General features: G+C 42.2%; 1 long non-coding RNA gene and 1 pseudogene across 1 annotated transcript in view; both read right to left on the bottom strand.

The window, feature by feature from the left end:
- The window catches only part of LOC140206368 (uncharacterized), a 75,602-nt gene that overhangs the window by 39,861 nt on the left and 20,036 nt on the right, over positions 1–15,705 (bottom strand). The window contains exon 2 of the long non-coding RNA XR_011888129.1: positions 5,680–6,119. This is a non-coding gene — a long non-coding RNA (uncharacterized lncRNA). The remainder of the gene's footprint in view (positions 1–5,679; positions 6,120–15,705) is intronic.
- LOC140206367 (sin3 histone deacetylase corepressor complex component SDS3 pseudogene) lies at positions 2,538–3,671 on the bottom strand (annotated as a pseudogene).

Raw genomic sequence — 15,705 nt, forward strand, 5'->3', positions numbered from 1 at the left:
GTCTCTTGTAGAATAAAGAAACGGAGAATGAATCTGTTACATTGAGATAATGGTCTAGAGGAGAGAAGCTTGCTATTTCACAACTGGTGTTTGGCTTCAGCCGGGTGGAGATTATTTAACCAAATATAATGCTCCTATAGTGATTATTGTAGTGATGATAGGAACATCAATTTACAAAAAAAAATGATTGTAAGAAGAATATAACATTGAAGCAAAAAGCCAAGAGGGCAGGAAACACGGCGATAAAACAGGGCCAAGTGCAACATCAGTCTTTCCTTGAATATATCATCGCACCCAAGCCTAGCAAACATTATTATGTACTGTTCAGCATTTTCCGGATCATTTAAAAACATGCCAGCATTTATGGCTAATTTCCAATGAGATACAGACAAGGTGTCTAGTATGTCAACTGGTTCAAATTTAGCATTCCTTACTCCTTAAACATTACCCCTGTGAATGTACTGCCCTCTACTCGCTCAGCACTGATCCCAACCTTATTATCAAACCCATAGACAAAGGGGGAGCTGTTGTAGTGTAGCAAACTGAACTCTACCTTGCTGAAGCCAGGTACCAATGCTCAGATACCTCCTCTTACTTACCCGTTGAAGAGGACCCTACTCCAGGCCATCAGAATATTGTCTCCAACACCATCACTGACCTCATCAACCCTGGATAACTCCCATCTGCTACCATCAACCTCATAATTCCTTTACCCCGCACTGTACTTTGTACTCTGACCTCCTACCACCTACCCAAGATCCACAAACCTGACTGTCCAGGAGTCTCTGCTCTGCCTACTCCTGCTCCACTGAAAAAGATTCTAAGGTTCATATTATTGTCAAAGTATACATGTACAACACAACTCTGATATTTGTCTTCTCCAGATAGCCAAGAAATACAGAGTGTTGTGTACGTGGCCTGGTTACACAACAATGCTATTAATAAAAACACTGGAGATGGGAGCTAAGGTTCATGGTTCTTTACTGGCAGAAACCGAACTCGGCACACACATACAGATCAATACATGCCTATAGCGCATGCAACGACGTGCCCTACAACATAAAGTAGTCCCTTATTATACTGTAGGCCATACAGTACACTCCTTCCCTTTTATTTTAATAGTGTATCAACTTTTTTTTACTGGGACACTATGCTAAACAAATATGTCTACCCTTAATATACAAACGCCTACCATTTGTTTACTTAGTAACTTAATAATATCAAATCATAACAAAGTAACACAATAATGTCAAATTATAACAAGTCTTTTTTTACTTTTGGTCTAAGACCCATTTATAACTCAAGTCTCTGCGGGAGGGTCTTCTCTGCCTCTCTGGGTAACGTCTATCAATAAACTTGCTTGCTTTAATACAGATTTCCATATGAAAGTCATGAAAAGTTGACCTCTGAGTATAAAGAGTTAAGAAGATGTGCGCTGATTCTGGTGACATCATCATCCGGAATGGCAGCTTAAATCAACAGCTCCTCCGGAAAAATGCATTTTGCCCCGTGAATCCACCAAGTGTAAGATCTTTCGAAAATATCTGAATTGATAAGGGAGACAAGAATGGTGAAAAAGAATGAAGATAAAAAAAGCACCACTGCAGAGCATATGGAAGAGAGATGTGCAATGCGCAGCTCTCCTACACGTGCGCGTGGTGGCGAAGCTGACACTGGGCCTTGTTCAGGTGAAGCGGCAAACATGATAAAGATTCTAGAAGAGATAAGGGAAGTCCAAAAAGATATAAAACAGCAACTCAATGATATCAAGTCAGAGCTCGCCAACGTCAATCAGAAAATGGTGGTGGCAGAGACTCGAATTGAAAAGGTGGAAGATCACGTGCAAAACGTGCAACGGATACTAAGTAAGATGATAAAAATATTAAATCAACAGGGAAGTAAATTGCTTGACCAGGAGGGAAGATTGCAACAGAAAAATATCAGGATTTATAATGTTCCCAAAGGAGCGGAGGGATTGTCAATGACGGAGTTTATAGAAAAGTTGCTGTGGGAAGCACTGGAGATTCCCCTGACTATGGAGATTGAAAATGAGAGGGCGCATCATGTGCTCGTCCCACGGCCCTCCGGAGACACAGAAAGTAAGCCGTGCTCAATAGTAACACACATCAAAGTTGTTGGTGAACGCAGCAGGCCAGGCAGCATCTTTAGGAAGAGGTACAGTCGACATTTCGGGCTGAGACACTTTGCTTTGATTCATACTGGGGAAAAATGGTTTAAATACATAACACCTCATAGGCCTGATTTTATTCTCACAAGTCAATGATTATGTTGTAAAAAAAAAGATCACTCCCTACTTTGTACATAGTTTTCTTCTTTTGATTGTTCTTTCTTTCCTCTCCTTTCTATAAGTGTTTACCGCAGATAAATATTATGTGGAGATTTGTGACAAATATGACTATATGATATATATGTACAGTATCTGAAATGCGTCTTCTGGAAAGTTTTGTTTGATGATGAACTTCAGTAAAAAATAAATTACAAAAAAAATGATGTGCGCCTCCAACTTGCTAAGGGTTCTAGGCAGCAGATCACCTCCGTATAATGAAGACTCCTCTGTGCAGCTGTCCTAGAAATATACGCATCTTTGTGCTATCACTTGTCTTCCTTACCCATATCTCATTTGATCCAACTGAGCTAATTACACAGCCAATCTTCGTATTCTCCTTAGATTCCAAATAGATAGCCTGACTTGTATGATACCATTTCTTATCGTAATATAATTTTCCACCTTCTATTCGTGCTTCATATCTTTGTGCTGGTGATTCAGCAGGACAGCTGGGAAGATGCTCAGGAGAAGATGGAGATGCTGGTCTTTTTGGAGATTTAAGCTTATTGAGAGTTTGCAGATCTTCCATTATCTGTTCATCTGTTAACAAGTAATTTAACTGCACAGGTGCAGGTTTTCATCTTTTGTTTGTAATTGGAACAGGGTCATTAGGTTTCCTCCTTAGTTTCCTAGTCATTATTGGCTTTACCTCCTTAGAATCTCCTGTGAGTGCCATTGTTAGACTCTCATTCTTAATCATCTTTTTCTTTTCTTCTAACTCAATCTTTTTATCCTCAAATTCCTTCACTGCTGCTTTTGTCTCTTTAATATAACTCCTTTCCACTTGTTCTGTCTCCAGTTGCAGAAAAAGCCCTTCATTTCGTATTCTTCCCTTGTATTGTTGATCTAGTTTCTTCATCCTTTTCTGATACTCCTGCAAAGTGACTTCCTGTAACTGCTGTAGCTGTCTTTTGAGAGATGTCAATTTCTCCTGGTGCATCTGCACTTTTACTTCCAGGTAGTCCTCATCATCCTGCTTATTGACAATATCTGTCTCCCTTGCATCCTCTGTATCTTCATCTAAGTCGCGGCCACAGATACTGTGTTCATCCTCGTCGTCGATGCTGTCTAGCTCCTCCTCATCATTGTAATAGTTGACAATGGATGAGAGGAGAGCTGTGGACATCTTCCCCACTGAGCTGCCCTCCTTTGTTGACATATCTCGTGCCTTAATGGTGTGCTAATCTAACTGGATTTTCCTGAGCCATTCACGTCCCAGCATCAGTGGTCCTCCATTTCTCAGTACATAGAGGTTCAGCTGCTGTGTTTTGTCTCTGTAGGTCACTGTCACTTTAATTTTACCTTTGGGATACTCTTTCTGTCCTGTGTAAGTCTTTAGCAGCAGTTTAGTTCATTTCAGAGGTATGTGAGAAAACACTCATTTGTAATCACGTACAGAGATCGCTGTTAAAGCTGAGCCTGTGTCCAACTCCATTTTCAGTCTCATACCTGCCACTTGTGGAGTGATCCTTATTACTCTTTGATCATCTGTCTCTTTCATGCTGTGAGGTTGCAGACAAGGCAATTCACTTTCATCTGAGTCATTTTCATCAGAACTACTTTCTTCCATTTTGTGTACATTGTTGTGTTTTCCTTTCTGGGGTTTCTTATTTCTCTGTATTTTTTCCTTTTTCTGCTGTTTACTAGCTTTGCATACTCTGCCAATGTGGCCCTATTTGCCATAGTTTCTGCATTTTTTGTCTTTAAACCAACATTCATCAGGGTCATGTGACATGTTCCCACAACAGTAACATTTCTTTCCTTCATTCCTGTTCAGTGACATTTCATTCGTAGCATATTCCAGAGATTTTTGTTGTATCTCTGAAGCACCCCGTGTTGCTATTTCTGTTGATATTGCAATGTTCAGCAGCTTCTCTAATGTGAGGTCTTTTCACACAGGAGCTTCTTCTGTGTGGTTTCACAGTGCATGTCACACATAAATCTGTCCCTCAATGCGTCCGATAGACCAGTTCCAAATTGACAATGTTCTGATAATTTACGCAATTCAGCACGATATTCAGAAATGCTTTCATTTTTGCTCTGATTCTGTTTGAGAAATTTAAATCTTCCAACAATGACCAGTGGTTTGGGGTTTAAGTGCTGTTGGAGAGTGTCTACTATTTGCTTGTATGTTTTGTCAGCTGGCTTTTCAAAGGTTAACAAGCTCCATAGCAGGCCGTGTGTTTTTGCTCCCATAATACTGAGTAAGACGCTGGCTTTCTTTTCATCATTAACACCGTTAGCCTTACGATATAACTCCACTCTTTCAATGTAAGTTGCCCAGTCTTCAATGCCACTATCAAATGCTGCAATGGTTCCAATCATCACCATTTTTGTTATGTTATTTATCTCCTCTTATTTTCCTTTTTGACTCACGTGTCCATTTTGCTAGTGCCACGAACACACTAGATGTCTAGATGTGTATGTGTTCCTCCTTTTTTTCTCCCTTCTGGGGCAGGCAGACCCTCAGCCCCTGTGGGTTAGCACTGACTGTGATCTCAGCTGGATGTGCTGCAGCTCCAACTGTGTCTCTTGGTCTACCGACGTTCCCGACCCCAGCTGTGCTCCCACTTCCTTTCAGACTCGTAGCCTCACCCTACCTCCTTCTCCTGCTCCTTGGCTCGTTCCTTGAACTCTTCTTCTGAGTTTCGTTATCAATTAAAACACAGCGTTCCGATACGATATAGGTTAACCTCGTCGCCAATTTGTTGTGTATGTGGCCTGGTTACACAACAATGCTATTAGTAAAAACGCTGGAGACGGGAGCTAAGGATCATGGTTCTCTACTGGCAGAAACCGAACTCAGCACACACGTACAGATCAATATGCACCTAATAGCGTATGGTCAATACGTGTATAATAGCACATGCAATGATGTGTTCCTACAACATAAAGTAGTCCCTTATTATACTGTAGGCCATACAGTACACAGAGAAACCATGGAATCATTGAAAGAAAGACATCAAACCCCGCCCCCCAAAAAAAGGAAAAGCTAAACTCACCAACCACAACCCGCACCCTCTCCCTTGCTCAAAAAACTAACAGATTGCCCGCGCGAGAAACGGCAGCTAGAACATCAAATCGTAAACCTCCCGACCCTTCCCTCACACAGAAACTTAACAGATCACCCACATGGAAAATGGCAGCTATAACATCAAACCCCTAACCCCCAACCACCTCCCTTGCAAATAAGACATCGACAATAGCATTGATCCCCCAACCCCCCTCTCACACACAAAAACAAACAGGCCACCCACACAGAAAAACCAATAAGAACACCAGACCCCAAATCCTCAATCCCTCCATCACACAAGAACTAACATATCACCCACCTGGAACCCCAACCCACCGGTTGGCAGCAAGAAGGAAAACACAGGAAATGGAAGGAGAGCAATATAAACTGCAGCCAAATAATCACATCAGTCTTAGAATTTCGAAAACCTCCTCCCATCAGAATCGAGGAGAACGCCCACTTGAACACAGTCCTCTCGTGAAGAGCAGCCACTGAGCTGCCAGTCTGCGGCTTTCCGACTGACGCTGGCTCAGCTGCCAACCGCCATCAACCGTGGCCTCCATAGAGAGCTACTTTTGACCTCCTCCACATTCACATCAATGCTTCAATCTTCCTCAACACTTCGAAATGGAGTCGATCATGGCCTCGTCTCTGGTCTTCTACCTGAGGCAGCTTGTGCTCATGGTCCTCTTCAGGGACAGCAGAGTAATAGATCATCCGATCGAGTTCCAAACTACACATCACAGGCTTCAACAGCTTCTGAAACAAAATCAAGACAAAAATGTCAATCAGAAGGCATAAAACATGTGTCCTTATACCTCTACTGCATTCTAATGCCTTTGGTTCAGTCCCTTTCCACCTACATCCATGACACTTCACGTGTTCTCAATCTCCTCAACAACTTTCAATTCCCTGGCCCTGACTGCATCATTTTCAGCTTAAATGTCCAGTCCCTGTACATCTCTATGCCCCATCAAGAAGGCTTTAAAACTCTCAGCCTCTTTCTTGACAAAAGAACCAACTAGTTCCTCTCCACCGCTACCCTCCTCCACCTGGCAGACCTAGTGTTCTCCTTCAAAAATTTCTCCTTTGGCTTCTCCCACTTTCTTCAGACTCAATGGGTAGCCATGAGCACCTGCATGGGCCCCAGGTATGGCTGACTTTTCGTTGGCTGCGTAGATGAGCCTATGTTCCAAGCCCTCATTGGAAATGCTCCCCAAATCTTCCTCCAGTACTTTAATGACTGCATTGGTGCTGTTTCATGCACCCATGTGGAGTTCATCAATTTCATCAACTCCAACTTCCACCCTACCTTTAAATTCACTCGGTCCATTTCTGAAACCTCCTTCCCCTTTTTTGATTTTTCTGCAGACAATCTGATGAGCAACATCTTATTATAAACCTACCAATTTCCACAGCTATATTGATTATACCTCTTCCCACCCTGTCTCCTGTAAAAGGGTGTTGGGCACGTGGCCAAGTGGTTAAGGTGTTTGTCTAGTTACCTCAAGATCGCTAGTTTGAGTCTCAGCTGTGGCAGCATGTTTGTGCCCTTGAGCAAGGCACTTAATCTCACATTGCTTTAGTGTCTGTGCGAGGAGTAGCGCCCCACACGGACTTCCAATCTGCGCCTTGTAAGGCATGAAAATGCCGGAAGCAGGCCTCTCATGGTCTGAGTCGACGTTCCCTCCCTCCCTCCTGTAAAATAAAAATGTTATTTTTCTTTTCTCAGTTCCCTCATCTCCACTGCATCCAGGATGAAGCTTTCAATTCCAGGATATCAGGGATTCTTTCTTTTCTTCCACCATTGATGCTGCACTTGCCTGCATCACCTCCATTTCCCAGACATCCATGCTCACTCAACTTTCACCACCTTAACAGGGATAGAGTTCCTTTTGTTCAAACCATGAACCTCTGCATCCAATACATCATTCTCCACAACCTCCGCCATCTCCAAATGGATCCTACCGCCAAACACATCTTTACCACACATCTCAGGATTTCTGCCTGTGTCACACGACAGTGAGTATAGGAATAGAGTGAGGTGGAGGATAAATGTGTGACTGAGGGATTAGAGCAAGGGGCAGGGATTCAGATTTCTGTATCTTTGGGACCTCTATTGGGGCAGGTGTGACCTGCACAAAACTGAGGGGTTGCACTTGAATCCCAGGGGGCCCAATATCCTGGCAGGGAGGTTTGCTAAGGCTATTGGGGAGAGTTTAAACTAGGATTGCTGGGGGGTGGGAACCAAACTGAAGGGATGGAGAAAGGGGCAGTTGGCTCACAAATAGAGGAAGCTTGTAGACTGTGTGAGAGGGAGGATAAACAGAAGATAGAGAAGGGATACGCTCAGAAAGATGGCTTGAGTTGTGTCTATTTTAACCATGGTGGGAAATTTTGATTACCCCAATATTGATTGGCATCTCCCTAGAGTGAGGGGTTTAGAAGTGGTAGAGTTTGTTAGGTGTGTTCAGGAAGGTTTCTTGACACAATATGTAGATAAGCCTACAAGAGGAGAGGCTGTACTTGAGCTGGAATTGGGAAATGAACCTGGTCAGGTGTCAGATCTCTCAGAGATCTCTTTGAAGATAGTGATCACAATTCTATCTCCTTTACCTTAGCATTGGAGAGGGTTACGAACAGACAAGTTAGGAAAGCGTTTAATTGGAGTAAGGGGAAATATGAAGCTATCAGGCTGGAACTTGGAAGCATAAATTGGGAACAGATGATCTCAGGGAAATATACAGCAGAAATGTGGCAAATGTTCAGGGGATATTTGTGTAGGTACGTTTCAATGAGACAGGGAAAGGATGGTAGAGTAGAGGAACCATGGTGTACAAAGGTTGTTGAAAATCTAGTCAAGAAGGAAAAAGCTTACAAAAGGTTCAAGAAACCAGGTAATGATTGAGATCTAGAAGATTATAAGGCTAGGAGAAACAAGCTTAAGAATGAAATTAGGAGAGCCAGAGGGGGTCATGAGAAGGCCTTGGCGAGCAGGATTAAGGAAAACCCAAAGGCATTATACAAGTATGTGAAGAGCAAGAGGATAAGATGTGAGAGAATAGGACCAATCAATTGTGACAGTGAAAAAGTGTGTATGGAACCAGAGGGGATAGCAGAGGTACATAACAAATACATTGCTTCAGTATTCACTACGGCAAAGGACCTTGGCGATTGTAGGGATGACTTACAGCTGACTGCGAAGCTTGAGCATATAGATATTAAGAAAGAGGATATGCTGGAGCTTTTGGAAATCATCAAGTTGAATAAGTCACTGGGACCGGATGAGATATACTCCAGGCTACTGTGGGAGGCAAGGGAGGAGATTGCTGAGCCTCTGGCAATGATCTTTGCCTCATCAATGGGTTCAGGAGAGGTTCCAGAGGATTGGAGGGTTATAGATGTTGTTCCCTTATTCAAGAAAGAGAGATAGCCCAGGAAATTATAGACCAGTGAGTCTTAATTCAGTGGTTGGAAAGTTGATGGAGAAGATCTTGAGAGGCAGGATTTATGAAGATTTGGAGAGGCATAATCAAGGTCCAAAGGTTCAATTTAGAAAAATGTATATAGTATACATCTTGAAATGCTTTTTCTTCGTAAAACATATAATTAGGAATAGTCAGCATGGTTTTGTCAAAGGCCAGGTTGTGCCTTATGAACCTGATTGAATTTTTTGAGGGTGTGACTAAACACATTGATGAAGATAGAGCAGTAGATATGATGTGTATGGATTTCAGCAAGGCATTTGACAAGGTACCCTATGCAAGGCTTATTGAGAAAGTAAGGAGGCATGGGATCCAAGGGGACATTGCTTTGTGGATCCAGAACTGGCTTGCCCAGAGAAGACAAAAAGTGCTTGTAGGTGTGTCATATTCTGCATGGAGGTCGGTGACCAGTGGTGTGTCTCAGGGCTCTGTTCTGGGACCCCTTCTCTTTGTGATTTTTATAAATGACGTGGATGAGGAAGTAGAGGGATGGGTTAGTAAATTTACTGATGACACAAAGGTTGGGGGTGTTGTGGATAGTTTGGAGGGCTGTCAGAGGTTACAGCGGGACATTGATAGGATGCAAAACTGGGCTGAGAAGTGGCAGATGGAGTTCAACCCAGGTAAGTGTGAAGTGGTTCATTTTGGTAGGTCAAATATGATGGCAGAATATAGTATTAATGATAAGACTCTTGGCAGTGTGTTGAATCAGAGGGATCTTGGGGTTTGAGTCCATAGGACACTCAAAGCTGCTGTGCAGGTTGACTGTGTAGCTAAGAAAGCATATGGTGCATTGGCCTTCATCAACCCTGGGATTGAGTTTAAGAGCCGAGAGGTAATGTTACAGCTATATAGGACCCTGCTCAGGCCCCACTTGGAGTACTGTGCTCAGTTCTGGTCACCTCACTACAGGAAGGATGTGGAAACTATAGAAAGTGAGCAGAGGAGATTTACAAGGATGTTGCCTGGATTGGGGAGTATGCCTTATGAGAATAGGTTGAGTGAACTCGGCCTTTTCTCCCTGGAGCAGCAGAGGATGAGAGGTGACCTGATAGATGTGTATAAGATGATGAAAGGCATTGATCATGTGGATAGTCAGAGGCTTTTTCCCAGGGCTGAGAGGGCACAGTTCTAAGGTGCTTGGAAACAGGTACAGAGGAGATGTCACAGTTAAATTGAGTGGTGAGTGAGTGGAATGGGCTGTTGGTGACTGTGGTGGAGGTGGACACAATAGGGTCTTTTAAGAGACTCCTGGATAGGTACACGGAACTTAGAAAAATAGAGGGCTTCGGGTAGCCCGAGGTAATTTCTAAACTAAGAACATGTTCGGCACAGCATTGTGGGCTGAAGGTCCGGTATTGTTCTGTAGGTTTTCTATGTTTCTATGTTCTACCTCACCCCCCTCCAACTCTGTGATCTCTGCTGTGATTACTCCCTCTTGATTCCCTTATCCATTCATCCCTCCCCACTGATCTCCCTCTTGGCACTGATCTCTGCAATTGGCTAAGGTGTGACACCTTTCGAGCCCATTCACTTTCGCTTTCACTTCCATTCAACTCCCTAAATGTCCTTCTGTCTGAGGTCACACTTCATCTATGAATCTATTGGGGTCGCCTATTGTATTCAGTTCTCCCAAAGTGGCTTCATTAGTGTGACTCGTCGTAATTTGGGGTCTGCTTTGTCAAGCAGCTCCACTCCATCTGCCAAAAGTGGAATTTCTGGTAGCCAATCATTTGAATTCTTATTCTGACATGTTGGGTCTATGGCCTCCTCTTGTGCCAAAATGAAGCCACTCTCCAGGTGGAAGAGCAGCACCTTAGATTCTGGCTGGTAGCCCCAATCTGATGGCATGAAGATTTTTTCCTCCTTCTGGTTAAAAAAAAATTTCCTGTCCACCCCTTTCCCTCTTCTTCTATTCCCCACTTGGTCCTCTTACCTCTACTTCCCTGCCTACTGCCTTCTCCAGTGGCCCTTCCTGCTTCCCTTTCTCCCTTGGTGCAATCTCCTCTTCAATCAGATTCCTTCCTCTCCAATCCTTGACCTTTCCTAATCACCCATCACCCTCCAGCTATCCTCCTTCCTTTCGCCGTCCCCAATATTTTTCTTCTGGCGTCGTCTCACCTTCCTTTCCAGTCATGAGGAAGTTGCTCAGCCTGAAACATCGACAATTTACTTATTTCCATAGATGCCACCTGACCTGCAAAATTCTCCAGCATTTTATATGTATTCTTCCCTGTACTGTCATTTTGTAAAAACACAAATTTGTACAAAGGATAGTGGAGAGAGGATCTATCAAATATCAGAGGTTTTATGGAAGTTTGAAGCATCCCACTTTGGATTTTTCTGCTTGAGCGTTTTGGAGTTGATGCAAGCCAGCATTTAACATATCTGTGCAATGCTCATTTAATGCAACTTGGTAGCATTTTGGTATTTGAGATATACTGAATGCACATATTAGCAAGTATGACGAGTTACTGTACAGTTCAGTATCTCTCATCTTAGGTAATATAAATGCCTCCTTTCATTGCAACCAACTGATCAAAAACATTTAAAGAAATTCTTTCCGACCATTGTTATTTATAACTGAAATATTTTCAGTATAATTTACTTAAATCACATTCACTAGAGAACAAATTGGAGGACCAGCCTTATTTCCCTAAAATTTCATGGTATTATAATTTAGTTATGTTACACAGCAACAGATACATTAAGCAAATATTTTATTTGCAATTGTTGCTTACAAAAACCAAAGAACCCCTTGGTGCCTTCATGAAAGACAGCATCGGTGACTATCTGTCAAAAACAAAGTTTACAATGGGGATATTAGTCTGTTGCTAACTGTAGAATGCATATACACAGCAGTAAAGGCAATTGGAGAAAATTACTGAAAAGTATATTTGTCTGGCCGAGTAACAGTTGCCAGCCACAGTCCTCTGCCAGGAGCGTGATTTTTATGAACACAAATAATTGGTAAAATGAGCTTGTGGTCATTAAGTGGCAGTAAATATTGAATAAACAGTGCAGGGAAACAAGAACATAGACAAGGAGAGAGCATAATCGGAGAAGACATCTTATGGCTTGAACATTTGCTTTAGGATTTTAACTGCCTCCCTTTTTTGATTAATTAACCCCATTCCAGGTAATTCAATGAGTTTACAGTTGATCTTCTAATAATAGTTTCATCAAAATAATGATTTTTTTCTCAAAAATAATACATACTTATATAAGACTATAAGACATAGGAGCAGAAATAGGCCATTCATCCCACCTAGTCTGCTCTGCCATTCCATCATTGCTGATTTTTTAATTTCTCTGAATCCCATTTTCCTGCCTTCTGTCTGTAACCATTGACACCTTTACTAATCAAGAATCTGTCAACCTCCACTTTAAGTATACCCAGTGACTTGCTCTCACAGCCATCTGTGGCAATGGGGTTCTCGGCCCAAAATGACGACTGTACCTCTTCCTAGAGATGCTACCTGGCCTGCTGCGTTCACCAGCAATTTGATGTGTGTTGCTTAACATTGCATTTGCCTTCCTTACTGACCTGCAAGTTAATTTTTAGAGAATCCTGTACACCAAAGGACTCCCAAGTCCTTTTGAACCTCTGATTTTTGAATTTTCTTGACATTTACTGTAGAAAATAGCCTTTGCCTTTATTCCTTCTACAAAATTGCATGCCCATACACTTCCCTACACTATATTCCATCTGCCACTGCTTTGACCACTCACTAAGCTAAGTTCTTCTGCAGACTCCCTGCTTCCTCAACAGTATCTGCCTCTCTACTTATCTTTGTATCACCCACAGACTTAGCCACAAAGCCATCAATTCCACGATCAAATTGTTGCCATACAGCATAACATGAAAACGGTGGTCCCTGCAGAACACTGCTAGTCACTGGCAGCTGACCTGAAAAAGCCCCCTTTATTCCCACTCTTTGCCTCCTGCTAGTCAGCCAACTTTCTACCCATGCAGGTATCTCTCATGTAATACCATGGGCTCTCATTGTTCAGCAGCCTCATGTGCAGCTCCTTGTCGAAGTCCTTCTGAAAATCCAAGTAAGTAACATCCGCTGACTCCCTTTTGACTATTCTGCCTGCTTTTTCTGCAAAGGATTCCAATAGATTTATCAGGCAAGATTTCCTCTTGAGGTAATTATGCAGACTACGGCCTTATTTCATTATGTGCCTCCAAGTAACCCGAAATCTCATTCCTAATAATGGACTCCATACTTCACAACCATTGATGTCAGGCTAACTGACCTATAGTTTCCTTCCTTTTGCCTCCCTCCCTTCTTAAAGAATGGAGTGACATTTGCTGTTTTCCAGTTCTCCAGAACCATTTCAGAAGCTAGTAGCACTTATACTATCAGTACTAATGCCCCCATAATCTCTTCAACCATCTCTTTCAGAATCCTGGGGTATAGTCCATCTGGTCCCAGTGACTTATTTACCTTCAGACCTTTCAGCTTTCCAAGCACCTTCTCCTTAGTAGTAGCAACTACACTCACTTCTGCACTCTGACACTTGAATTTCTGGCATACTGCTGGTGTCTTCCATAATGAAGACCAATGCAAAATACTTATTACATTTATTTGTCATTTCTTTATCCCCTATTGCTTCCTCTCCATGGTTATTTTCCACTGGTCCAATATCCACTCTCGCTTCTCTTCTATTCTTTATATATCTGAAAAAGTACTTTTGGTACCCTTGTTTATATTACATTTGATAGCTTACCTTTATATTTCTTCTTTTCTATCCTTATTGCCTTTTAATTGTATTCTGTTGGTTTTTAAAAGCTTCTCAATCTTCTTGCTTTCCACAATTTTTTTGCTATATTATGTGCCTTCTCTTTTGCTTTTATGCTGTCTTTGATTACCCTTCTCAGCTGCAGTTGCCTCATCCCCTCATTAAAATGCTTTTTCTTCTTTGGAATGTATTTATTCTTCGCCTTCTGAATTGCTCCCAGAAACTCCAGCCATTGCTGTTCTGCCATCATACCTGTTGGTGTCCCCTTCCAATTAACTTTGGCCAGTTCCTCTCTCTGCTGGGTTGGATGCTGTCCCACCCATTATTTGCTTGGTGGTACAACAAGTTGGCCAAGAACAAAATCCCATACGCCATCATTCTACAGCCCATTTCTTTTAGGGTGTTAAGTTATATCATGTTTTTGTGACTGCATGTTTTCTGCTATCATAACCATATGTACTATGCACTCTGTGTTACTGGTAATATGTTTTACACCTGGGCCTTGGAAGAATGCTGTTTCGAATGGTTGAATGATAATTAAACTTGAACTTAATTCCCTTTACTCCACTGTAATAGTGATTCATATGATTTTTGCTTCTTCCTTTTAAATTGCAGGATGAATTCTATCAGATTATGATCACTGTCACTTAAGGGTTCCTTTACCTTAAGCTACAAATTCTGTTTATTGGCATCCAGCACCAATTTTCCCAATCTATTTGCATATTGAAATTCTCCATGACCATCGTAACATTGCACTTTTTACATGACTTTTCTATCTCCCTTGTAATTGTACCCCACATCCTGGCTATTGTCGGATGCCTGTATATAACTCCCATCAGGAAATTTTTACCCTTGCGGTTTCTTAACTCTACCTACAAGGATCTACACCTTCTGTTCCTATCTCACCTCTTCTTAAGGATTTGGTTTCATTTTTTAACCAATGGAGCCACACAACTCCCTCTGTCTACCTACCTGTCCTTTTGAAACAATGTGTATCCATGGACATTAATCTCCCAACTATGTTCTTATTTCACCCATGACCCAGATATGTCCATAACATCATAGCTGCCAATCTCTAACTGCATACAGGATCTTCTACAAAATTCCATATATTCCTTAAACTCCCTCATCAAATCTGGTTCATCACACAACACTCAATCTAGAATTCCCTTTTCCCCATCAGGCTTAACCACAAGCTACTTTTAAAAGCCATTTTATAGGCATTCTACAAATATAACACCTTCAGTCCTGTATTGAATTGAATTGAATTGACTTTATTACATTGTGCTTCCATCGAAATGTACAATTTGCAATTTATAGTAATTTATAATAAATTGTATGTACAACAGGACTGTCAATGTAACAGAAATACAGTTGTGCCAGCATGAATTAATCAGTATGATGGCCTGGTGGAAGAAGTTGTCCCAGAGCCTGTTGGTCCTAGCTTTTATGCTGTGGTACCATTTCCCAGATGGTAGCAGCTAGAACAGCTTGTGGTTGGAGTGACTCAGGTCCCCAATGATCCTTTGGGCCCCTTTTACATAGCTGTCTTTGTAAATGTCCTGAATAGTGTGAAGTTCACATCTACAGATGTGCTGGGCTGTCTGCAACACTCTCTGCAGAGTCCTGCGATTGGAGGAAGTACAGTTCCCATAGCAGGCAGTAATACAGCCAGTCGGGATGCTCTTAATTGTGCCCCTTCATCACCCCTTTTGATTTTGTCCCCACATTCCACTTAATCTCTTCCCACTGACCGCAATTTTGTCCTACCATCTGCCTACCCTCCCTCACAGTCTCACTGCATCTACATTACAGAGAGCTAAGCAGCCGCATTCTTAACTCTATCATTCTGGTTCCCATTCCCCAGCCAAATTAGCTTAAACTCTTTCCAGCTCTAGCATACCTACCTGCAAGTACATTTGTCCTGCTCAAGTTCAGGTGTAACATATCCTTTTTATACAGGTCATGCCTTCCCCAGAAGACATCCCAATGATCCAGAAATTGAAAACATTGCCTCCTGCAGCAATTCCTCAACCATGCACTCACCCGCTAAATCATCCTATTCTTACGCTCACTGGCACGGGACACAGGCAGCAATCCAGAGGTTGCTA

The sequence above is a fragment of the Mobula birostris genome, chromosome 12 (assembly GCF_030028105.1).
Source record: "Mobula birostris isolate sMobBir1 chromosome 12, sMobBir1.hap1, whole genome shotgun sequence".
Taxonomy (NCBI): Eukaryota; Metazoa; Chordata; class Chondrichthyes; order Myliobatiformes; family Myliobatidae; genus Mobula; species Mobula birostris.